At 36.5% G+C, this 26,240-nt stretch overlaps 1 protein-coding gene across 2 annotated transcripts in view; it reads right to left on the reverse strand.

Moving 5' to 3' along the window:
- Positions 1-26,240, reverse strand: part of LOC149803260 (calcium-activated potassium channel slowpoke-like) — a 346,338-nt gene that overhangs the window by 271,681 nt on the left and 48,417 nt on the right. The window lies entirely within an intron of this gene.

Raw genomic sequence — 26,240 nt, forward strand, 5'->3', positions numbered from 1 at the left:
AATTTCACATTACTGAATTGTGTTGTCTGGGCATTTCATCTCATAAAGTCACACAACCTTCTTTAGGAAAGTAGATGGCTACCCATTGTGTTCCTGGGAGATGACTGCCATCCGTGTCGATGACATAAGCTTGATGGTCTTGAAGTCTGCGATGAGGCTGTTCATCTTTAGCACACACAACAGGATTCCAAGAAGCAGTGTACAAACTGTGGTTCAAAAGGTAATAAAGTTCCCAGGTATAAATTTTTGTGAAGTTTTCTTTTGTTGTTTTTCTTCACAGGTAATGGTAAGTCATCAATTAAATCCTGACTTTTTGCTTGAAAATGTCTGACAAGTAACCATTTCTTCATTTCGTCTCTGCACTCTGAGCCAAGAGAGCTTCAATGTGATGGATCTCTAGAGTCATCAATGGAGGAGAGGAATGATCACACAAGTCTTTATACCACTGATAAACACGGCTTCTTCTGAGATCAGACTCCAAGCTTCGTCCAGATACTCGTCCAATTTTTCTTCTTGATTCAGCATCAGACATTTATCATGGTGAATTTGACTGGGATGATCGTTTTGACATCCATAACAATCTTTCTTGATCAATTCCGTAATTTTTTCTGCCAGGTGTTTGGCAAAACAGGAGACTAAACATTGTTCTTGTTCTGGCCATCTGGACTTCATCACTATGTCTTTTTTGTCTTTGTCTTGGGTTTCTGCTTCCAAGAAATCCTTCCATTCCATTTCCATAGGTTCTCCACTATTCAAAAAGGGATAACAGTCTTCCATAGTTTCTAATAGTCTAGAATGACTTCTCTCAAACTGTTGATTTCTATGGTATTATCGAATTCGGCATAAAGGATGATGTTCACAGTCTCAGGTAGAGGTTTAGCAAACTGAAGTTCTACTCAAATATGGCTGGATAGTGAAATCAATTCCCAAAAAGTGCAGTCTCCTGCATAATCCTCGTCTATAATACCATGACTGGTGTTGGTCCCTAACAGTCCAGTGGCTTCGTACAGGGATAAGTACATCCTCAAGTAATTCATCTTGACACTAAAGTCAGGTTCAATAGGTCTGGTACACAAGATCTTGCCACTGTGACTGACTTCCATCTTGGACATGTCAGTGCGCTGAAACTCGAAAGGATTTTGATTGTGGGCTCCGATGAAGGCTGCATTCCTGATGATACCATCAATTAATCACTTGGGTAACTGTCCTTGGAACAGATGATCTTGGATCTTGGATCGGAGTCCAGTGGCAATGGTGAAAGTTTTCACTTCCACATGTCGTATCGGATACTTGGCGGTCGTTTTGCTCAAATTGTGACTGATGTCATTTCGCACTTAAGGTAACACTTTCACACGTCGCATGTAGAATCTGGCTTCCTCAATGTAGGTTTTGTAATCGGCAGCACCAGCCATCAAATGGAAAGTGGTACTGCTGCGATTCAGTCTCAGGCGAACATTCAAGCCATTAAGCAAATACTTCTCTTGGAACCACATGTCCAAATGCAAGCGGTCCATAAGTTCTAAACTTCAGATTCCAGCAATTTTTTTTTCACATGTGTCAAATCCCTTATTGGTGCAATCTTTATCTGTCATCTCATAGAACTTGCCCGCTGTGTCTGGTTTTCATACCACGCAAGCATCCAGATGGGTGTTTTTGGCTTCTTTTTCATATTTCAAGAGATTTTCCAGGTACGCTCGATAACGATAAGTATCCATGGTGCTGCTGACCAGTTTGTTATTCAAGTACAAGTCCACTTTGCTGAACAAGAAATGCATGAAATTGTTGACGGGAGCTACTGCATCCTTGGCATCTAGATCGCTACCATGCAAATCATTCTCTTTGACTTTCAAATACAGGTAACTACTGTTCAGATCAATGTAATCTTCGGGCTGTCCTTTGGTTTCAAACTCAATGGGAGCTGCAACTGTCAAAGATGAGATGGGATGAAATTCTACCCATTGGGGTTCTTTGCATCATCATCATGGTGGGGGGCATGGCAAACAGATCCAGTTCCGAGTTGGAACAGGCACAAGACTCTCGGTGCATCATTTTCTTTCTCTCTTAGTGATTTTGTAACAATCAAAAACATCTAAGTCTCAAGCAGTTCTTCTTTTCTTAGTTTTTCTAGCTTTATGAGTGTGAAGTCTTCTGAAGGGGTCTCTTCATCGTCTCTTTCTGCCTTGTCCTTGCTGTGGTGTCAGGGAAAAAGGAATGCCTGACTCAGTATTTCCCAGGGCATTCATAGGAGCTTCTCGTCAACCCAAAATGTCTTTGCCTGTTTGAAGCAAGACATTTTTGCCTGCTCTCAGGAAAGAGGAAAGCTTCTTTGGGGTTTTGTTTGTCGATGATGACATTTTGGAGAAATTCTTTACCATGTGTCAATGTGGCATATTTCAAGGTAAGCAATCCTCGTGTCACCATCACTTTCAAAATGGGAGCCACCGAATGAAAGACGGAGTTCAATACATCTCCTAAATCATGTCCTCGCTGTCGAGCGACTCCTCGGAACACTGGATATATGACTTACAATTTGTTCAAGAATCATTTTTAAAAATGGAGTTTGACTGTAACTTTTCCTTTGGAGAACGGAATATTTTGTCCCAGATTTCCTTTTATAGAAATGTTGACAGTGTCAAAATATGACTTACTGATGGGTAAATAGTGAGGATGTACAAATTCGCATGAACGTTATAGGTATTTCCACCTTCCTGGTCATTGGCCATGGTAGAATCCACTCTGAAAGCAATGACATGCAGTAATGGTACGGAGGTGTGTATCACCATGTTGTACTCCACCACATCGGAAAACACAAAGGTCAAATTTAGTCCTTTGTTTAGTTTTACCAGGGATCCAAAAGCCCTGTAAAAATCTATATTACTGTTGATCTTTGGTCCCAGATTCTGTGCTACCATCTGTGGATGTCTGCACAAAATTTCAAACAAACTACCATTAAACCTGAAGGGCAACGAGTCAGTATCCTGAAATTTTATCAGTAGGCAACAAGCCATTTTATGATGCTCAATCTGAACACTTCTTTTGGCTCTGTTCAGGGCTTTCCAAATGCTAACTCAAACCTGTCAGCAACTGTGTCCACCAAATGTTCAACACTAAAATAATAGCCTGATGGAATTTTCAATGTGTAGAGTAACTGAAGGATGGATTGCTTGCTGACTTTGTGTCACCTGAAAACCAGATTTATTTATTTCTTCTTGCAATTGGGCGTTCAGGATTTCGACCTGGAAAGTGTTTTGCTTTTCAGTGATGCTTTTGATTTGTGTAGAATAAATCATTTCCACCAAAGCCACTTCCCAATGGGCTTCATGATCTAATTGGATGGCCTGAGGTAATTTGGCCATGTAACTACACAAAGTGTTATTGGGAAACACCTCCATGGAACTGCCACTGGGTAAGGTTAAGTAAAATTGGTTGTTGCTGTTCACAATTCCAGAGTTCTGCGGCTGTCCGAGGGGTCAATGAAAGTCAGAGGAGTGTCTCCACCCAAAATGTTGTTGTTGTTGGGGTGGTGACTGATGCTGGACACAAGATTCCTGTTGTTCCCGTTTGAGGAGTATTTCAGGGAAGGATTGGGAAGAAGGTAACCAGTGAATCTGCTCAGTAAAATAGTCCATAATTGTTTGTCTCCTTGTTGCAAACTCAAATTGGCATTGACTGTACTGATGACACAATACACCACACAGATTATTTGCTTTTTAGGCACACATTCTCCACACCACACCCACAAGGGCTACTTTTGTAAATCTTGCAAAGAAGAACTGGGTGAAGGAGTGGCCACTGCGGTGGTAGCGGTTGAGGTTGTGTAGGGCATGGTGGTCACTTTTTTTCATAGTCAATGACTTGCAAAGCGTCAATCCAAGAATCAAAACTGGAAGGATATCCTTTCCAAAAATACTTTGACTTCTTTGGCACTGCATTTTCCCACTTTACAGGTTCTTCATTTGAGAATGCTTTCAATGTTGTACACTTTGTCTTCTATTTTGGTCACACATTGTAACTCGGGCAAGTAAAACATTCCTTTTAACACTTCCCCGTTCATGTCTTCTAATTTATAGATGGCAGGTTGACGGCCATGCACTCATCCAGTGACACAAAATAATTCGGTGGTCCAGTTGGGTAAGTAACCTTTGTCAAAATTGTGTTTGGTTTTGCTAATGCGCACCCAATCTCCTGTGACCAACACTCCACTTTTCTGTGGGGACAGCCACTGCCGGGGACGTACCAACCAGTCACTCAAAAACGAGCACTTCATTGTTGGGAATCACTTCTTGGGAGGCACATCCAATGATGGTAAAACTGGTTGCACGCTTGAACCAGGTGTGGTAAGATGTCAATGTACTTTAGAGTGTATTGATGTGTAACATATTTCCACATGCATTCTTTCAAAGTGTGTTGAAAACATTCAACGATGCTGGCTTTGGTTTAGGGATTCACGGTGGTGAAAAAATGAATGTCAAGTTACTTTAATTCTTTTTGGAAAGCTTGGTTCAGATATTCAGTGCCTTTGTCGGTTTGCCATCAAATATGGTGATGCCCACTTTGTTTCAACACCAGCTGGAGCGATTGCACTAATTCACTGCTCAATTTGGAAGTCAATGGTATGATCCAGGCAAATTTGGAAAAGATGTCGATGACACAAAACAAATATTTGCAGCCATGATTGTAGGTGGCCAAATGAGAGACATTGGCTAAATTGGCTTGCCATTGATGAACAATACCCTCCACTCATGTGCAACTTCTGGAAAATTTTGTTGAATGGGCTTGTGTAATGTGTATGTGGCTTGTTCTTGTAACCATCGTTGCACTTGAGGTAAAACGGAGACTTTTCAGATGAGTTTTGGCAGCATGATACGATTTCTGAACTCCTCCGTATCCTGCAGGATGAGATGGATCACAGTAAATGCTGCCTAACACCTTTTCCATTTTTTTAATAAGACACCCACTCTTCACTGATGCTACTCTTTTTGTTTGTGGTATCTTCTTGCTTTGAAATGCTTTATGTGTCTGGCGAGCAATAGGTGTTGAGGAGGAAGAGGATGTCTGAACAGGGGTAATCGGTTCTTGTTTCACTACTGTCTTCACCTTCCTTTTCTCTTCTGATGAAGAAGGGGTGGCATCATCTTTTTAATCTATCCAATTCTGGATGTAGGTGGTGTTGTTAATTTGCATGCTTTTTCTGGTGGAGTTTGAAACTCTTCTTCTTCTTTTTCTGTCTTGGTCACTGGGAGTAGTGGTGGTGGTGGATTTTTCATCTGGGTCTTACAATCATTCAGAGTCGGCAGAGCTGTTTCGTCTAAAGCTTTCTGGTGAAAGAGTTGCGGTCATTGCAAGAGTTGACTGTACTTTTGTGATTTTTCTGTTTCGAACAAATCGTTGCGATCCATCAACTGCAATTCATGTTGTATCTGAGACATCTCAGTCATATTCATCTTGGGAGGCAAATGCGGGGTCCATTGTTCTTGCCAACGATGGTATTCCATACATTGTTTGTAAGGCACTAAAGCCAGTTTTTGTCCTTCCATTTGATTTCAAGGGTCACGTCTGCGATTTCTGGACTCCAGAGGTCGCTTTTATCTTCTTGGTCCCTTTTTATTTTGGCTAAGCATTTTGTCTGGTGTTTAGACAAAGGTATCATGCATTTCAAGATATTCAAACAACATTCACACATGGTATAGATGATGTCTTTGGGAGCAGTTTGAATGAGGTTTTTTTCGCATGGGTGGAGAAGCTTTGGACAGGATGGACAACATATCCCCATATTTGACTAAACGAGGAGGCAGTCCTTTCCTTTTCTTTCCTTTGGGTTTAGAAGAGGGATGGCTTCTGGGGGCTGACATCTTTGGGTGTTCAGGAGCACAAAAACACTGATTCCCATTCTTTTCCTCAAGCCTTTTTTATACCAGAACGCATCACCACTATTGTCTTTATGTCGTATCAACTTGATGACAGGCATCACTCGTTGTGGAGGGGTTTGCAATGGATAAAATCAGGACAGTTCTTGCTTGGACAAATCCAGTACACTCTGCAACATGCCTAATCTCTCTTGGACTTTGATTTTGGGCATAGGTACTTTGTGAGCAGCTGCCACTGCAGCTAAAGAGGAGGAGGGTGTCACCGCTGGAGGAGAAGTTCTTGGAGGCATGGGTTTCCATTGTTTCATCAACTGAGGAAGAACGGGTGTCAAATTGGGTTTGGCAGGCATCCCCAACAATGAAAAATGGAAGAATTTGAAGCTACTGGAGACGTGGTCACCATTGCTGCAGGTTGTGGTTTGCAAATGTAAGGTTGCATCCTGGTCAAGGTGTCTCTCTTACGGGTAGAAGCTGGTCTTTTCTTTTTCTGTGGACTTTTCTGTTTCTTTTTCTGTGGACTTTTCTTTTTTTGGGGCTATGACCTAGTCTTGACACCATTGCTCTTTTTCTTGTTTGGGCTTCATTTGGCTTTTTTGGGAGTGGTTTTACTCTTGGGGAGGACTTTGGGGGGTATTAGGATCTCATTTTAAGAGGGAGTGAATGATAACACCTAGAGAACCACTCCCTCCAGGTTTCAAAATGATTTGCTTTATGGTTTGAGTGTCGATGTGAGGATCAGCCAGTTGTGTCAATGCTACTTTTTTTCTCTCAAAAAAGTGTTTGGTTTGATGAGGAATGTGAATGATGCCTTGCAGTAATTGACGTGCTGTCACTGTAAACCACTGTAAGACCTCTTTGAGATTGGCTTCTAAGACATGAGCATGTATTTGTGGATTTTTTTCGTGACTGATGCCATACAAGGCACAAATCAATTTGACAGGAAAATGAAATCAATTTGACAGGAAAATGAGACTGAAGAGACGTCATGTTCATGTTGTGTGATACAGACCCAAAGTGTCTGAGGTTTTTATAGAATTTTTTGTTAAGTCAATGACATGGACGTGTATACGACAGGCCCTCCCTCTTGACGTCAGTGGTGAAACAGATGGGCATGAAATCACAAATAATCAGGGGTGGGTGGGTTTTAAATCCACAAGTAAATAGGTGTGTGGGGTTTGAGTGGCATCATCGTATGCATAAGTCAGCCAAGGAGTTCCTAACTCTTTGGCCAAGACTTGCACTTGGGATTTATCTCTAGGGCTTTTAAACAAGACCACGTAATGAGCATAGAGACTGATGGTGCAATGGGCTTTACTTTGTTGCGCATAAACCACAGTTTAATTTCTTCTTCATCTTCTCCGAACATGTCATCGAAAATGACCAGATGGGTTTGAGTGGGGTCAGACGTGATTCCATCGTCTTCGCTAGGAATGCCTTCCACAAACACAATAGAATTGCCTTGACTTTCTCACAAGAGGCTGTACGCTGATTGCCACTCTTTGTAACACCACACGATCTGTTGAGGTGGACAATCAATCAAATGATGTTTATGTTTGATCAAATGTTTTACAAATTTGGTTTTGCCTGAACCGCTCAGTCTGGCAATTAACATGTTAAAGGGATGGCGAAGATACAAGGCCTCCCAACTGGCACAATCTAAGTGTTCGTCAATGACTTTGAAAGTGGAGGAAGTGGGAGCAGAGACAGCAGAGATAGCCATAGTGCAAGGAATGTCACTTTTGACATGAAGACAAACAAGACAAGAGTTTTTATACCTTTTTTAGATCACATTTATTGCAAGTTAAAATGGAACAACACAAAACACAAAAATACACATTAGCCAGTTGGTTAAGGACAATGATAAAATACATCAAAATGATCAAAGTGGAATATAAACAAGTCACTGTACAACATGTTTTTGGTAACCAAGGTGTAGTAGGGACAGTGTGTAATGTTCTTAGAGTCTCTACATCGGGTACAGTCACATAGGTGTCCTCCCGGAATGGTCTTTCGGGAATGTCCATGACAGTCCTGTCCTGAAGGGAGTAGTTGTCCTCGGTGACAGGTTCTTCTAGCACTGTCACTGACACCAGTATAAAAGTTACTTTTTCCTTGGACATTTGAATTGAGGATCACAACTCTTGAGCATAATTGGTCACTTCTTTGGTCAAGCCTCAAAACCCCAATTTTTCCAGTCACGTACATCTGTCCAATGAGGGTGTAAGTCACAAGCTACACATCGTCATACACATCTTCAGTACCTAAAAGTTGACAAATCTTTTTTCCCATGGACGTCGAGAAGTATCCAGATGAAAACGCAAGGCTTTTAACAAACTGAGTCTCTCATGGATATTTAAAGGGATCACTTTCATGTTTTATTTGGTGGTAAGTACTGTTTGTAAAGAGTCCACAAGGAATTGGTAAAACGAAATCCCAGAAAGGAAGTCACTAAGACACACACCACACATTGACCCCAATTCAGTGGATACAGTTCATGTAGTAAGTGTTGGTAATACTCCACTGTCTGAATAGTGTCATTGATATCCTTCAATGGAATTTGTTGAATCATGAGTGATAAAAGTTGTGGCATGGTAGCCCGTTTTATACCCTTTTTTGTCGGAGGTAATAAGTGTACTTTCTGCACAGAGATGATTGTATGCTCAGAGATGATCTAGTGATGAATCATAATGATTTAGTCACTAACTTGCATGTCACACTTCGTTCAGAAGTTTCCTCTTGAACTAAAATTATGTTGAGTGAAAGATTATGGCAACCCTCTAACTCTTCTTCTGGAATTCGTTGCAGTAAGTCTACCTTGCAGCAAATAGAGTCAACAGTAACAAACCAATCCTTTGTGCCAATGGGTAGTTGATCAATACCTGACCACTGAAACACTTTCTCCTCAATCAGTCCTCTTATAGCATTCAGGTACCAGTGGTTTAAACATCAGTGATGTGATGGATGCAATTGTTCTTTGCGTTGAACTTGTATTTTGACCAGCTCTCGGTAAATGCGTTCTCTCAACTCCACAGGCAAACCATGAATGTTCTCTTGTAAAGTATCCAAAATTTCAATCAATCCGGAAGTGTCAAGGTACTTCAAGTCTTGAAACTATCTGACTGAGGCAATCTGTAAATAAACTTTACATACAAAAACAGAAATGGGGATCTCCTGATATTCAAGCAATCTAAGGATGTGCACTCCAAAGAGAGGCTAAGAGGGAGAGTCTTATGATTACATTTTAAACTTAAATAGCAAATGACTGAGTGTAACAAGAAAATTCTAACATAATTAGATCGCAATATGCCATGGCATATGGAAAAACTGAAATACCAATAACAAAACGCAACACATGCACACATTAAACAAAAAACAAAAGCACTTGGTCACCTTATTAATTTTTACACTAAATATTTTATTTTTGGCTTGAAATATCCTTTCAAAATTTTATTATCACACTAAGCTTAGATAAGAAAACAATTAATCTGATCTAGATAGATCTGTTCTTTCATTTATATGGGTACAAATACAACACAATACTCATCAATACACAATGCAAGGACAAATGACTCTGGAAAAGTCACTATAATACAACTAAATACAGGGGACAAAAAGGGAAGGAACCCCTCCCTTAGACTTAATAGTCTTGAGGGGAGCCAGTACTATCCTAAGTTCAAAGTGATGATAAGTTGGAAATCAGGTTCAATGCAACCCGGGCATAGGGAAGAAAGTACAATTATCTAAACCTTTTTCTGGGATAATGCAAAACTCTGTAACTACCATTTGACGAACAAAACTGAACAACCCTGCTGAAATTACATTTATTTATATTTCCATTATTACTTTATAATAACATGAAAACATGTAACACTAACTGGATGGACAGGGAAACCAAGCACCTCTCAAAACACCTTAAGAAAACGAAGGTGTCACTTCTAAGTCTTAACCAACTAAATATGTTGGGATGAGGCTATGAGGTGTCAACAGTAGAATCATCTACTCTCATATCGTCAATGCTGTTCCGTACGGACTTACCCACGTATGTCAGATCATCATGGACAATTATCTGGATCACAGATACAAGTGTTTGGAAAAGAAGAATTTATGTGGAGAGACAAAGGCTGTTTGAAGCGAGTTCTAATCTATGGCCCATAGTAGAAGAAGTTTGAGGAAGAGAAGAAGACGTATGTGTTGCCCTCTACGTTAACAGGGCCACTCATACGCCTAAAAAAATTTGCTTTTTTGCCTAAATTTTTTTTTAGTCGGGTGTGTAGTTGTTTACGTTTGCATGTTTGTATGTGTTATCTCTGTCTCAGTCCCTATATTAATGGTAAGTCCCCTTGTCCGTAAACAACCCCCCTATTCCCATGTTCAATTTCCCTTGTCGCTAGACTGTCCAAATCTTTTTTGTTGCTCTATAGTCCCATCCATGTTAAATTTTCCCATGTTAAATTCCCCTTGTTGCCAGGGTACAACACCCCCTAGTTTAACATTGCAGTCGCTAGGGTATCCCACTATACTACTAATGTATCAAACTCTATTCTAAGACTTTTCTGCTGACTGTGAATAAAATGAGTATCTGTTTTGCATATACATTCCATGTAAAAGTTAGTGGTTCTGTTTTTTGACAGAACAGTAATAAAATTCTTCTAATTGCCTACTGAAATTCTAAATATTTTTCATCCAAGTAGAATTACTGTTCTCCTGCCAACATCACAATCAAATCCTGCTTACTAAAACAGTTAATTTTGAGCAGCCACCTCATTCCCTACTGTTGTCTTGCCAACAACACACTCTAATCCTGCTTGCAAGAACAGTAAACTACTGTTTTACTGCATGCATTTTAGTGGTGCTTTTGTAGGTTACTTCTACTGTATCTTTATAAACAGTACTACTGAAATGCAATTGTTTTCCCTCAGATAAGGTCAATAACAAATGTGTTTCTGCTAATACCTTGAAAAGCAAATAGGATCATTAGGTATTCTTTTTGGTTTTAGTTTTGAATGAACAGAACATATGGTATACATTTTCTTGTCTGTGATGAATAAGTTACTGAAAATTACCAAAATATTTCAATGTATTTTATATTTTCTTTAATTTCTTTTTTAATTATGAAAAGACATAGGGTCAGTGGGTAAAAAAAATAATCAGCTGGGTTAGTCAAAACACATTTGGAAGGAGGGCCTATACAAGAGTACTTTTTGAACAAAAAATATATGCCTACCCTTATTAATAGTCCCCTATGTGGGCACTAGTAGGCCATGGCCGACTCAAAAGCTGCAATTTTTACATATGTAAACAATTTAGTTTCCTGTTTGTAAATGGTACAAAAAAGGTAAATGTAAACAAACATGCATACTGCGTTCAGTGGCTCAGGCACTATCCATTTCAATTAAATTATGTATTTCCATATCCCTGTGTAGACCCTGATCTGCCAGCACATTATTTGACAGTAGATTTGCATCTTAGCAGATGGCAGTTAGTCTCAACTTGTGAGTATTTATGATATTCAACTGATTGTACTTGTTGCTGATTTTCATACTTTTTAAAACCTTGTTTTGGCTTTTCTGAGTTAAAATGTTATTTGTAACTTTACTTAATACAGTACAATGATAAAATTAGCTTTGTTACTTTTACACAAACAGAAAGATGGTAGCCTAAACTCATAAGAACATTATGTGCAAAGAGCATGTTCAGTGCTCAAAGAATTTTTTTGACACCGGTGCAGGGCCAGTGACTTAAAAAAAAAAATCACATGTCCTGACTGAAATTCCAGGAGCCCAGACTTCAATTTCCATATGCCCAATTTTCCCCCTTTTTTAATGTTATATGGCACACAACTTTGCACTTGCTAACATTCAAATATAAATTCAATAGGGTTTAAAAAGGGGTCTGAAGGTAATGCATTAATGCAACTGTCATTAGTGTTCACCACTACATTCCCTAAAGACTGGATGGTCTTGGTGTTCAAATTTCTCTGGATTCTTTGAGTGAATCCATGTCAAAATAAATCTGACGTATGTCAATGTGTTTGCAGTATGTGCAAATAATTAATTCCCCCAACCTTTTTTTTCTTTTCTTTCTGGCATGCTTCACATAATAAAACTTCGTTGACCATTAGTTCTGAAACTTATTTTTGTTGGGCTTTGCTGGTAATTAATTGCTTCCTAAATCAGCTTAAAAAAAAGACTCACACTTGAACACTATTCTCACAATTTAAATGATCATTCTTTGTATATATGCAGTAAAATCTGACTTCAAAGAAACGTTGCCGCTGTTCACAAACTTGTCAAAAATCTAGAATACATATGGCTTAAACATTCTCATTCACAGCAATGATATCTAATAGCTTTTGTTGTTGTACAAACATCTAGCATGTCTTTGATTTACCTATGGGCTATTCCGTGTCCTGATCATACTTATGAAAATTAGCACAGTGGGCTCACCAAATACAGACTTCAAATACATCACACCCAATTAATTAATGCATGAAATGGTTGTTAATACCTGACTTCTTTGCCTTTTAACTTGCCCAAAGGATAGTTTGACATCAGCTCCAATCATGACTGTTTACCATTTATATGTGCAAAATGCAAAATGTAATGGGCATATATTGAAAGTCATGCTTCTTTTCTATTTTTAAAGATTAATGAAAATTGTATTTTCTTGAAACACAAATGTTTGAGGGGTTTTGGGAGTACAAATCATGTTTTTAGCATAACGTGTCATGTTACAATTTGATTAAAATCATATCTCCACTTCATGTAGGACAGTGGTGATCTGATTTTAATCAGAATGTGTCGTGTTATTGCTGGTATGTCAACATCTTGAAAATCAATTTCCACATTTCATCAGTGCAAATAAAGTTTGCAAGTTTGATTTTTTTTTTATTACAAGCCCAAGTCGCACCTCTCTTAGAATACAGGACAGGACCATTCTGAAATTCAAGGGGCATTGGGCTATCAGATTTTTTAGCACTGATGCTATTGTTCAGTTATTAAGTTTAAACAACAGAATCTCTACGCTCCTTTTATTCAATCATTTCGGGTTAAAATTACCCTCACTTAAGCAGAATGTCCAAAAAGAGTAAATTAGTTAAATAATAGATGTTCTTTTTTGCCTATTTAAGGTTTTCTTCAAGATATATACATGTATAAGGCTTGAAAATGTGTAATACATGCAGCAAACTGAAGAGCTCAGCAATTTACTGGATCTATAACCTATTGGGCAAACCCACAAGGTCCAGATTTAGGTCTTTGAGAGACTAATGTTTAAGTTATAAATCAACTTTTGCATATATTGTGTACATCTTTTTGGAAACAACTTATTTTGTACCAGTATACTGTACCTGCAGGTGATGAAAATATTTCCTGATAAAAAGAATACAAATGCACAAAACAGAAAGAATATACAAGTATATGCACAAAAATAAAATATGTCAAACAGTAACATCCAATCACTCTATCAATGTGTTTTATGTATTCTCTGCATAAAATTTACATATTCTTGTTGACTACAATATTCACAAAAAGATTTTCATTAATTACTATGAAATTTTCTTTAGACAAAAGCTCTCTAAATTCCATAATTAGCAGTTAACAATGATATAATTTAAAACCAATCTGATTGCTACACACAACATGGTCAAACTCATTGGTGAAAAAAATTTCACACACACACATACATATATATACATCTTTTCCTCATTTAAAACCGCTCCGGTTGCCCAGTGGTTAGAGCGTCCACCTCGGATACAAGATGTCGTGGGTTCGATCCCCGGTCGAGTCATACCAAACACTTACAAAAATGGTACTAACAGCTGCCTCGCTTGGCGCTCAGCATTAAGAGGTTAGTGTTAGGACTGGTCGGCCTGGTGTCAGGATAATGTGATTGGGTGGGACATCATGCTACATGTCTGTGGCATGATGCCCCAGTGCATGACATCACTATAAACTGTCACACTGCAGACATCATAGCGATATGACTGAAACATTGTTAAAGCTACATCAAAAATCCAAATCAAACAAATATTCCTCATTTAAATTAAAATTTTAATGAAAATTAATTAGATCACTCTTTAAAACGAGTCACCCAAAGGGACTGATCACTCTACTGGCCAAAAGAGCTTCCAGGAATTGAAGATAAGACAATTTCTTCCTTTTATCTGCAGATTGCTGAAACCAGATCTTCTGCAAAAATATTATCAAATTAGCTGCTCTGATGGGCATATTATTAGCAGTCAAACTGGCACCATTTTAATTTAGGACCAACCAGATATCAGAAGAAGTGTTCTAGTGGAAACCCCATGTTGATAAAACTTTCCTTTTCAGAGCAGCAACAATACAAATATTTCAAGATGGTTGTCATAGTGGCCATATTGGATATCAGATTTGCACATTTCCATTTAACACCTACAAGACATCACAAGTCTTTTGGTGAAATCACAACAGCAAAACAAGATTTTCAAAATGGCAGCCATACTTAAGTCAGATCAAAACTATTTTAATTTACAACCAATACTGCAGTGAAAATCTCATGCTGTTCTGACCATTCATTAAAAAGTAGTGATAACATTTTCATGACATCCACTGTGGTCATCATACTGGATGTCTAAACAGCACCATTTTCCTTTGGGACCAACACATCATAAGAAGTCTTTTAGTAAAAATCCCATTTTGATACCACCATCAAATCAGGAGTAACAGTAAGTAGTTTGACGTTTCTGCAAATGGTAGATGGTGGTGGGGTAAACGAATTTTAATGATGTAGTACTATTGTGTAGCTTACCCTTTCCAGGATGGAACTTGCCCTCATCCTCATGATGAGAATTCATCATCTCACAGGATGACTCCAGAACATTCTCAAAGTTGAGACTATGACCCAGCACATGTCCAGCAGTCACCGTCCTTTTCCAAAGATATAGACTACTAGCTGGACATCAGTACAGGGTAGAAGGAGGGAATCTCACAGTAGCAACAGGTAAGAATAACATTATTAAAATTGTAAGTTTTACCTCATTCATCCTGAAAAAAATATATTTTAATATCAGTAATATGTTACCTGTTGCTTTTGCATACCTGAATTTGACAGTTTAGTGGGAGGCTGATGACACCAAACACTGGATAAGAAAAACAAGGAAATACTTACCCTTACAGTAGAAGTGTCTACTACTGTCCATTTGGGCCACTTTTTGTGCCACAATGAAAAGAACTTGAGAAAAACACCTTTGCTCTGATGTATGACAAGGAGAACCAAGGAGGTAGTGGATGTAGGAGGTCTGAGAAGAAGGTAGCTTTTCATCACATCTTCCAAAGATGAACAAGTTAGATAGGCCAATGAGATAGGAATGGTTTAAACCTCATCGGCTTTAACCTTCATTATTGAAAGGTCCCTCTTGGAAAAGGAATGATAAGACTTTCTTGATTGCTGTAACAATCCACCTTAAATAGTCGAAGCTGGAATATCAACCAAGTCATTTCAGGACACATGGTACTAAATGTATGGAAAAATAAGAACCAGTCTGGACAAGGGTGAACATAAAATAGAATATATGGGTTTTGCGCGCCAGGATTTGTTTAATAATGTAACTTAACTGAAAAAATAGATACATTGTTTTACTGATGGAATTTCAGTCCTCTAACAGTCTTGGGTTTGGAAAACTCATTACTGAAATTAGCACCTGATTCTTTGGTGTGGAATTGAAAGCACATGTTTCAAACACATGTAGGTCCAGAAAATGCCACAGCTGATATGCTTTTCTCTACACAGATGATGACATCCAGGTTTCATCTATATTGATAAATATAGGTTTGATCATGAGCACTCAGAAATTTAAAGTTATTGAATTCATAATATCAAGGTGTTTGCATAGGTTTACTATGGGAACTGAATTAGTACTATGAGTCCTTCAGAGAAAGGAAAAGATGCATCCTACCCATTCTTCTCTCTTTAGAGGCTCCAAATGGAACATAACTGGTCAATCTGGTGCACAAAAGATAACAGGTATCATTAGGACTGGAGTGCAGCTACTGATGAAAGCTGTGTGTTTGTGTGTGTGCATGTGTGTGTGTGTGTCTAATATAGCTTTAACAATTTTTCAGTCATATCGCTATGATGTCTGCAGTATGGCAGTTTATAGTGATGTCTAGCACCGGGGCATCATGCAGGAAACATGCAGCATCATGTCCCACCCAGTCACATTATCCTGATACCAGGCCGACCAGTCCTAGTACATGTACTAACCTCTTAATGCTGAGCACCAAGGTAGGCAGCTGCTAGTATCATTTTTATAAGTCTTTGGTATGACTGGGCTGAGGTTCAAACCCACAACCTCCTGCATCCGAGGCAGACGCTCTAACAACAAGGCCAACAGAGTGTTTGTATGGAAGCTGTTTTCTTGCTAAAAAAATAAGGTTGGCAAATACGACAAACTGAAATTCCCCAAAATTAAGTCAGTATCCTCCGTTTATGATTGAGAGGATCCATCCATTATGCTTCATCAAGCCCATGAAAAGAGGGGTGGTCTGGCACTACAGGAATCAAAGGAAGAAGGACACACTACATGAGCGGAAGCAAGTCCCTAGAGCTGCCTGACCCCTTCCTTGGGAAACAGGGAAGGGCCTGCAAATATCTTCCTAGCAAGACCATGAAAGTTTCTAAAAGCAACCTCCCTACTGAGGTGGAGAAACTCCACTGATTGCCATGGACAAGGCTTGTCAAGATGTCTTGGCCACTGCCTCCAGTGTTCATGGTGACAGAGATATCCAGCTGCAACCAAATATGAATCTTTCACAATTACATAAAAGAATTGACTCCCATACTGGAAGTACAACAAAAATAAGGCTTTAAAAGCTGTATAGCTACTCTAATATAAGTTGTTCTCAAATATTTGAAAACACTGAACTTTAAATGGTCATCCATTTAATGAGTACAATTCTTAATTCTTCCTTTTCTAATAAATAAATGTGTGCTATAAAATACCAAGCATCAGGGTGACAACAAGAACTTGAAAAGTTCCATCAGTTCAATGACAGGAGTGATGATGTGTGGCAGAACACAGGCATTTGAAATTCTATCACAGAAGTAAGAAAATGGCAGATTATCAGAAAAAATCTTACACACACACACACACACACACACACACACACAGATTAAAGGCAAGGTGGGAACATGTCTATAAGGATGGTAGTTCCAAAGTCATCCAGAAAAAAAAAATTATGGTACATCGAGCTTAACAAAAATTAAGTGTGACTCCATTTCCAAAGTCAAGGTCATGTTTCCAAGGGCAAGACCACATCATACTCACTGTAGTAAATCTGTGAAACAATAGTAGTTCAATCTGAAATATCTTCCTTTGCTAATTATATATTATGGATTTTACAACAATAAATCAAAGCAAATTAAAATAGTTCACACTTTATTTCCAGTAATAAATTTATAGATTAATAAATATACCAAAAACAACTCAAAAGCACAATTTAATTTTTTAGTTCACATGACATTGGTGCACTCTTTATCACGATTATACATACTAAATCCATTGAGACAGGTTCAAATGCTGCTAATGGTTGCTGCTGAAATTCTTATAATATTGGTAACTGATTTATTTATGTGGGGTAGATACCTGGTTGGTTTTGTTTCTTTTTGTTGGTTTTAATAGCACTTTAATACATTACTGGCTATATCATGCAGAGGAGTGGGAACTTAGTGCCATTCTCAAGGACAATACTGAAGCACTTGACACAAGCTGGTCTGGATGGGTGTCGAACCCATGATCCCTGGAATACAAATCTGATACTTTACCATCTGAACTACTGTTGTTCCCTCAGTGTTATGAGTAATGAAATTGGTGGATATGCCTCCAGCAGCGATGACATTTGTGGCATTGATATTTTACATTGGGTATTTGAAAAAGTAGCAACAAAGAACTCAGAAAACAAATTGGTACTGCACTACTACATGTATTTGACAGTAATTACAGAGTCTTGGTCTAAAACAACTCTGTAAACATGATTCAAACAAGGTGTGTCCTATGCATCTGAGCAGATGATTTGCCAACAGGTGGAACCCAAAACAAAAATAAAGGTGATATATCAAGCAAAATACTGGTGAGATTTGGAGCAGAGAAACCATATTTTTCCACATAAATATTAAAATGAAATGCCAGCTACATCAGACAGCAGTTTACTGTGAATATTCAATGCTAAAGGCAATCAAAACATCAAATCACAGACAGACAATTGCCATCCATTCATCAGGTGTTCACACATTGTTAGGCCAGTCAATATATGACCATTTATAAATTTATATTAAGTGCTTGCTTTTACAATTGATTCAGGTATTCCTTGGTTGCAAAATTTTGGTGAAGGATAAGTGCAGATTTGTTTAAATAATGCTGAAATAGTGTTTAGTGAGAATCATATGATGATAAGATCATCCATTCAGGATTAGTAGCTACCATATATATAGATTTTCAAGATGGTCATCAAGGCAGTTATTTTGGGTGTAGATTAAGCATCATTTTAATATAAGAATAACCAAATATTGCCAAGAAGAATTTTTTTTATTAAACTATGTTCATATGGCTATCTGAGTACCTTTAAGATTTTTCAAATGAGGGAATTATATTGGCATCAGTTTCATTTAGGACATAATACACACAATGAGAACTTATTTAGTTGTTGCTATGACTATCCCTTCAAAGATAACAAGATTTTCAAGATAGTCACCATTTATTAGGCACCATTTTAACTCACTATCAACTGAATGTCATAAGAAGTCTTTTAGTGAAGACTACATGCCTATAAATCCAACTATTCTGAGGGAGTAGTTCTGCCAAGATTTTCTGGATGAGTCATGAGTTTCCCTAATGATCAGGCAGATATCACATATATGTATAATCTAGCAAATGAGAAAGTTCCAGTTGAGAAAAACAGCTTTTGTCAAGTGTGCGATTTACATACATGAAGCTTTTCCAGGTTTCCAGGTATAAATATGAATGTATAATAAATACCTGTTACAAATTAGGCTAAAAGTATGCTTGTTAGTAATGTTAACATTATGTACCAAGACCAGATGGAGGCTAAGAGCAACTTGGTACTGGAATGCTTTTTCTGCATACTCCCAACCATTGTACACAGCAATAAAGTTAGACTTATTACACATGACATATTACATGGGCTGTAATATAGATGCTTGTACTACCTGAGCCAGAAAACGATGTGCCATGTACTATATCAATGTGGTTGTAAAGAAGATGGATTAAGGGGATAGTACAAATGAGAAACAGTAATTTTTATTCTATGATAGGCACAACAGGCCAAACATGTATATTTATTTTTAAAAATGAAACATGTGAATGTCCATCAAAATGCATATTTAAGTAAAATTCAGCAAATATTTTGTAAAAGTTGTGGTATGGGCTTATCAAAAGATAAATATAGGTATATGTGGAATATATGATTGCAAGACTTATTATGACAAGATCTTTATACAGGAATCAAAACACATGGAATACAGAACATATATGATGGCACCATATATACTTACCTCGGGTCCAACTGCAAATAACATAGACCCTGATCTGCCATAATATAATGCACTGTCTGATCAGTTTATGTTATTTATTGTACTGATTACTCAAGAAAAAAACTGCATAGACCCAGAGCTGGCAATGCATTAAGCAATGAAGATCTGGACCTAAGCAGTTTTCAATAATAAGCAAGTACAAACAGTATCACTTTCGCAACTATAATGTAGTGGCTGCTGTTATTGTTCATGGGTTTTTTGTTTTAAAATATTAGGGAATAACGTGAAAATCTGTTTTTGTCTGTTATTCAACCTCTTCCTTAATTCACTGGAAGAAATGTAAAATTGTATATGGAATGTCACAAGAATATATCTCTTTAATTGGATCTGTGTAAAATCTGGGTGTTTTCTCAAGGAAAATGTGTCAGTATTAATACAATTTTACAATATATAACAATTATTAAATTTCCAGTTCAGCAAGTTAAATAACTAAGAGATCATGAAGTGCAGTACCATTGCAGTGTAGTACTAATTTGTTACTTTGAACACCAACAATATACAAACATTTATCTGTAACCAATGACAACAGTTTAAATTATTTTCTAACAAAGCTCATCACTAAATCTTAATGCCAACAGCAGCTGATAGAATACAAAAAGAGTAAAATATATCAGTCAAGTATTGATCCCCAAGGGCCTATAGGGACGAAAAGGTAGAATAGTCATTTGCAGAATTTATGGCAGTCAATATACAAGCTGCCCAAGATCTCGCATTTCTTTGTGATACACGATCTGATCAATACTCGTAGCTTTTGTGTGCATCAGACTTTTTCATCGATATTGCTGACAATTAATATAGACAGTCCATTACATTGGATCATTTACTAGAAGAGGCAAAAAACTGTTAAAAATGCTTTTGGCAAAATATTGTGTATCACCTGCAAATGCAAAACATTGAAAAGTAAAAACAAGAGGCCCAAATGGGCCTGAGATTGCTAACCTGCATAATAGCCAAACAAAAGAAAAATCCCCCAAGACATCTGAGTCCATAGGATGCTTTCTGTTGAACTTTCTGCAGTGCTGTTGATTCCACATGTTATGAAAACAAATTCTTCAAAATTTCTCTATTTTATCTTCATTCATATTTGATCACACAACAGTATCATTTGTCAAATACTGAATGGACCAGGATGTTTTGTGTCAAGGTTTGGTCAAAGTCTCATCAGCATATTTTTAAAGTTTTCTAACACTATATTTGGCTCCAAAAGATCTTCAAGGCATTCATTTCATTAGAGTACAGAGTTACTTTTTTACAAAATTTACATTCAGTTCCATCTTGCTATATAATATGATCTGAAGGAAGACATCTGCTACAAACATAAGACAAATTTCAAGACATGTGAAAAGGCTATTTAAAGTAATGTTTGGTCTGCAAACAGATAATGTTTAGAATAAAATGCTTAAAATACTAGTGTTACTATTGCATGAATGATATACAAGGTGGCAACAAAACCTGCCTCCATTTACCTGAACACCATTTTCCAGCAAAGTCAATCTACTGGTACTCCAAATCTAAGATCATTAAAAGGTCACAATTTTAATATACCAAACTATAAAAAGGAGCTTTTCAAAAATGGCTTTTAATTTTCAGGTGAATGACTGTCATGATATTCAATTGGCTCCAAGAATGTGTTCCTTCCATAAAAGATGTATCAGATGGATGAACTTCTAATACCGGTAATATGGTGTATTTATTAATGTATGTTACATGTTTAGGCTCAAATAAACAGTAACACAAGAAAGAGTGAAAACAACAAGCTTTTAAAAATATAATAATTTATTTCCCTGGAAAAATACTGTAAAAATGAAAAAATATGAACCTACAGTTTCAAGAATCAAATCTAAAAATAATCCAAGAATAATTCACGAATAAAATTTTAAAAGTCCTAATAATAAAATGTTCTAATGATTTCAAGTTCAAGTCCCGATGAACAAAGAATCCAAGCTGGAAGACAATGACATATGCTGTAACCTGTAGTGTGTTGAAGTCTACAGTTCCTTGTAGAAACAAGAAATATCACTCCAATTTTGGAAATCCAAACAAATTTTATAGGAGCTGTCTTTGTTCAAGTATTTCATATAAGCACACGTATTTTCCAGAAAGAAAAAAAAGAATTAATCCTTTTGAATCCAAGTAATTTGAAATAACTCCAAATGACAGAACACTTTCCCATGTAATGGAAAAAGCCCAACTGAGAATATTTCTCTAAAATAAAGGATATATTGTATTCTAAAATGCAGTTTTAAAAATCCCCAATTTGCAAAATCGAAAAAGGGGGGGGTCACATGATCATTTTTATATCACGTACACCTAACTTTTTGTGTGCGTGTGAGCATATTAATACTTGCTACCTATAGAGGTATTTATTCATGTAGATTAGTTTTTATTTGCAACCAAATGTCTCAGTCACCCTCAGAATATAAAGTTTCTCTTATTGTTAATATTCAATATTTGGTTTTAGAGAACAAGTTTCTTGCTCAATAAATTCCAAGAATAAATGGCCTGATCCTGGGGTTCTGAGCTTGAATCAAAAATAATCCAAGAATAATCCAAGATTAAAATTTTAGTAGTCCTAATCCAAGAATAATCCAAGATTAAAATTTTAGTAGTCCTAATAAAAAGATATTCTACTGATTTCAAGTCTGAATCCCTATGAAGAATCTGAGATGGAAGACAATGACGTATGCTGTAACCTGTAGTTTTGAAGTCTATAGTTAATTGTAGAAGCAAGAATTATCACTCCAGCGTTGGAAATCAATATAAATTTTTTATAAGAACTGTCTTTGATTAAGAATCTCACAAGAGCTCATATATTTTCCAGGGAAAAAGAATTGATCCTTTTGAATCCAAATAATCTGAAATAACTCCAATACAAGTAATTTGAAATAACTCCAAACAGCACAACATACAACTTCCAGTATAAGAGAAAGCCCAGCTGCAACTTCTACTGAGAATAACTCCCCAAAACAAAGGTTATATCATCTTCTAAAACGAAGAAAGGGGGTCATGTGATCATGTTCTAGAAGCTTATATAAATTAGGTACTTGTTAAAGATCATGTCCACCCAGTGTGGCCCTGACGAAAACCAATCATTTTACTCCAAGAAATAAAATTTTTAAAAATTGTTTACATCTTAAAAGTGTAGTCCCATCATGACCCTGACAACAACCAATCATTTTAAAATAAAAACAGAACTTGTTTACATGGTTGCTACAAACTTTGAATTAACTTGTCAGGATTTAGATCAACACCTGGTGTTTATAAACTAACAGTCAAGGTCAAATTATTTTCTGAAAAAAGTATCATATGTAGTGAATAAATTTACATTACAATATCATGTATTGAAAAATAAGAAAATTTTAAACTGACAAACAATTAAATTGAAATAAAAATATATTTAATCAGATATAATTAAATCAAATATACATAACAATGACAGATAAAGTTATTTTGTGTTGTCACACAGTTTCATCCTATTTTACTGACAAAATGTCAGAGTATCTGTTGTAGCATACCCCCCCCCAAATGGTCAGTCCCAAATGTGATATATATCCTTTCTTTTTACATAGAGACTAGCATATCTCGTGGTCAAACTGCACTGGATACAGTTTTGACAATACTAATATTATGGTTGACATAAACAAATCAGTTCTGACCAGGATTGGCTCAGAGGTTCCAGCAGTGAAGATTTTACAATAGTAGCATCTGGTCTCTAGTGAGTGCAAAGATGAACACTATATACTAATGACACTTGCAAGAATAGAGGTTCTGATCTTGGGGATTTTAGCTCAAGTTATTAGTCAGTAAGTCTGAGCAAAATTTCATAACCAAAAGATCGAATTAAGGGCCTCAGGTGTGACACTATTACCACTAACACTGACAATACATGTATATACCGGTACCTCAATAGCTTTTTTCAGGCAAGCCAAAACTGCTGTTTATGTTGTTTCTACAATACCATATCTTCTGGCCTATAAGTCGATGTGGAGTATAAGTCGTATTCACTAATCTTGTAAATTTTCCATCCTTTGTCCATATATAAGTCGATGTGGAGTATCAAGACAAGGTCAATAACTTGTCTTCGTATTTTACACTAGTAACTTCCGGTTTCATGACTATTAATGGTATCACTGTATGATATTCCATATTACAAGCAATAGTGAAATTACATCACCGATGCTAACATTTTTGTGATTTTACTCCTGTACAAGGCACTGCTATATTCCTTTATCAATTGACACAGCTGAATAAACAGTCCATGCTTATTTTAATTATGATATCCATTGCAACAAGAGCCACATGGATGTGCATGCTATGTACATGTTAATTAAAGGTCTAAAGCTTTAACCTGATTATTCCAGTTGAAACCAGTCTTGAGTGCAAGATTCAACAGATGATATCAACTCGGTAAGGCTAACAATAGGGATATGAGGCTATCCATAGGAAAATCAGAAATGTGAAGAAAATTAAGAGACAGAAAAGTTACAAACGAAAAATAATTACAAATACTTTTTATTATACTTTCACATATCTATGAAATGCAGTATCAAATTTACACAAATGGACAGTTTTATAATGCATATTAATTAACATGTCAATTATAACTGAAAGCACATCCATGTAATTCATTTTATTGCCTGTAGTAGAACTGTTCCACATTCTAATTAAGAAAATAATGATTAAGAGTTCACTTAATCATCTCTAATATCTGAAAATCCCTCAAAGTCTTCATCTTCCGTATCGAAATGAAAAATGGCAGTCATTTCCAAATTGTCAGTTTTTAATCTTGTCTTGGACGTACTCACGGAAATTGTTCAATTTTCCAAAAAGTCTACTGGCAGTTTCTGTGCCATAGTAGTGCATTGTCTTATACTGTCACCTTCTTTGCAGGAACCTAAATCACCATGACACACTTCCACTGAAACTTTCAATTCCTAATTATTACGAATATTTGATTTAATTTATATTTGATTTAATTTAATTATTTGTAAGTTTTAAAATCTTTTTATTTTTAATTTCATTACATGTCAAAGTAATGTAATTTTGTTTCTAGGACTTTTATATTTTTCAGAAAATTCAGTTTGACCAGACTCTTTTCATAAACACCTAATAATAGAAACACTTTCTATTTTTGACTTTGCTTCTGACCCTGATCCAGAAATCACTGAGACAAGTAAACAACTTTCTATTTTATTTTATTCTTGGAGTAAAATGATTGGTTTTTATCAAGGTCATACTGGGAGTACGTGATTTTTAGATGTAAACAGCCTCTATTTCGCAATTCTGGGTTTTTCAAAAATGCTCAATATTTAGATTTAATAGTGATGTTTAGAGAGATATTTATCAGTTGGGCTTTTACCTTGGACACTGGAAAAGTGTTTGCTTGTGAGCAGTTTGGAGTTATATTATAATTTTTATTCAAATTATTTGGATTCTAAAAGATTAATTCTTTTTCCTGGAAATATTTGAGTGCTCATACAGAATTCTTGGACAAAGACATTTCTTTAAATTTTATTCAGAATTCAAACACCAGAAAGTTATTTGTCTGTTTCACAAAGAACTGTTTACACATCAGCTCTATATTGACCTCAGTGTGCATCATTACCTTCCATTTTGGATTTTTTGTTGGGATTCAAACTTGAATTCATTAGAACATTTCATTACTAGGACTTCTAAAATCTATTTCATGGATTATTCTTGGATTATTTTTGGATTTGATTCTTAAAACTGTTAAGTTCTTGTTTTTTTTAACTTTTACAGTGTTTTTCCAGGAAAATAAATTATTTGTTAAATTTTTCATTGCTTGTTGTTTTCACTCTTCCTTTTGTTACTGTTTATTAGAGCCTAAACACATGAGACTAATTAAGTTGTGATTTCCTGTGCATTGAGTCTGAGATCAACAGAGTTCATTCCACGACATGCAACACATTGTGTCAAGACATATTCTTCTAATTTATCCTCAATATTAATCCATCTTGCTTTGCAGCCACGATTTGCTTTGGGGGGGGGGGTTTGTAGCGCATAATGCAACCTTAGCTTTAGGTGAATCCTGGACATATTTTTTACTTACACCATATTTCCTGTGAGCAGCCATATTCCCACCTTTCCTTTCCGCGAACTTTACAACTTCCAACTTAAAAGCCGCTTTGTAAGACTTGTGTGATTTGACGGGAGGCATTGAAAGATTAGTTATATGATTTGTACAGGGATATTTATATGAATGATTATGACTGATAAGATTGATCAAAACATAACTAACTCATTAAAATGTGCCAGTACTATTAGCAATGAAAACAATGCCCACGGCTAAATTCATTACTTACATCCTGAGAAAGGAGTGGGCATCATTTCTTGTGGTTCTTAATCCACTTGATATTAAAAATGGGAAGCTAAACTGATGCAGATTAATGATATAGAACAATGGGATACCGGCAACACAGTAACTAGTATTGGTAGCCAAAGCCAATATCAGGGTTTAAACAATTGTGGCAACTGGCTTCAATTGTTGTTGGAAACCAAAGACCAATTTATCAACTACCAGTATAATCAAAAAAGACACTGAAATGACAGCTGGTTAAAGAATGAATATAGGTGATGTGTTGACATTACAATTTGCTTTAAAGTGAAATGCAAAACTAAAAATGGATCACTAATGATCTATGAGTAGTCGATCTATACATCTGATTTTAGTTTAGTTTAAACCATATTTATTTGAGAAACTTTGTCAAATACAATTATAAAAAACATATCATTTGAGGGATTTAGTAGAAAGCATAATCTACAGTA

Source organism: Sinohyriopsis cumingii, chromosome 3 (genome assembly GCF_028554795.1).
Source record: "Sinohyriopsis cumingii isolate HCF-2022 chromosome 3, ASM2855479v2, whole genome shotgun sequence".
NCBI classification, from domain to species: domain Eukaryota; kingdom Metazoa; phylum Mollusca; class Bivalvia; order Unionida; family Unionidae; genus Sinohyriopsis; species Sinohyriopsis cumingii.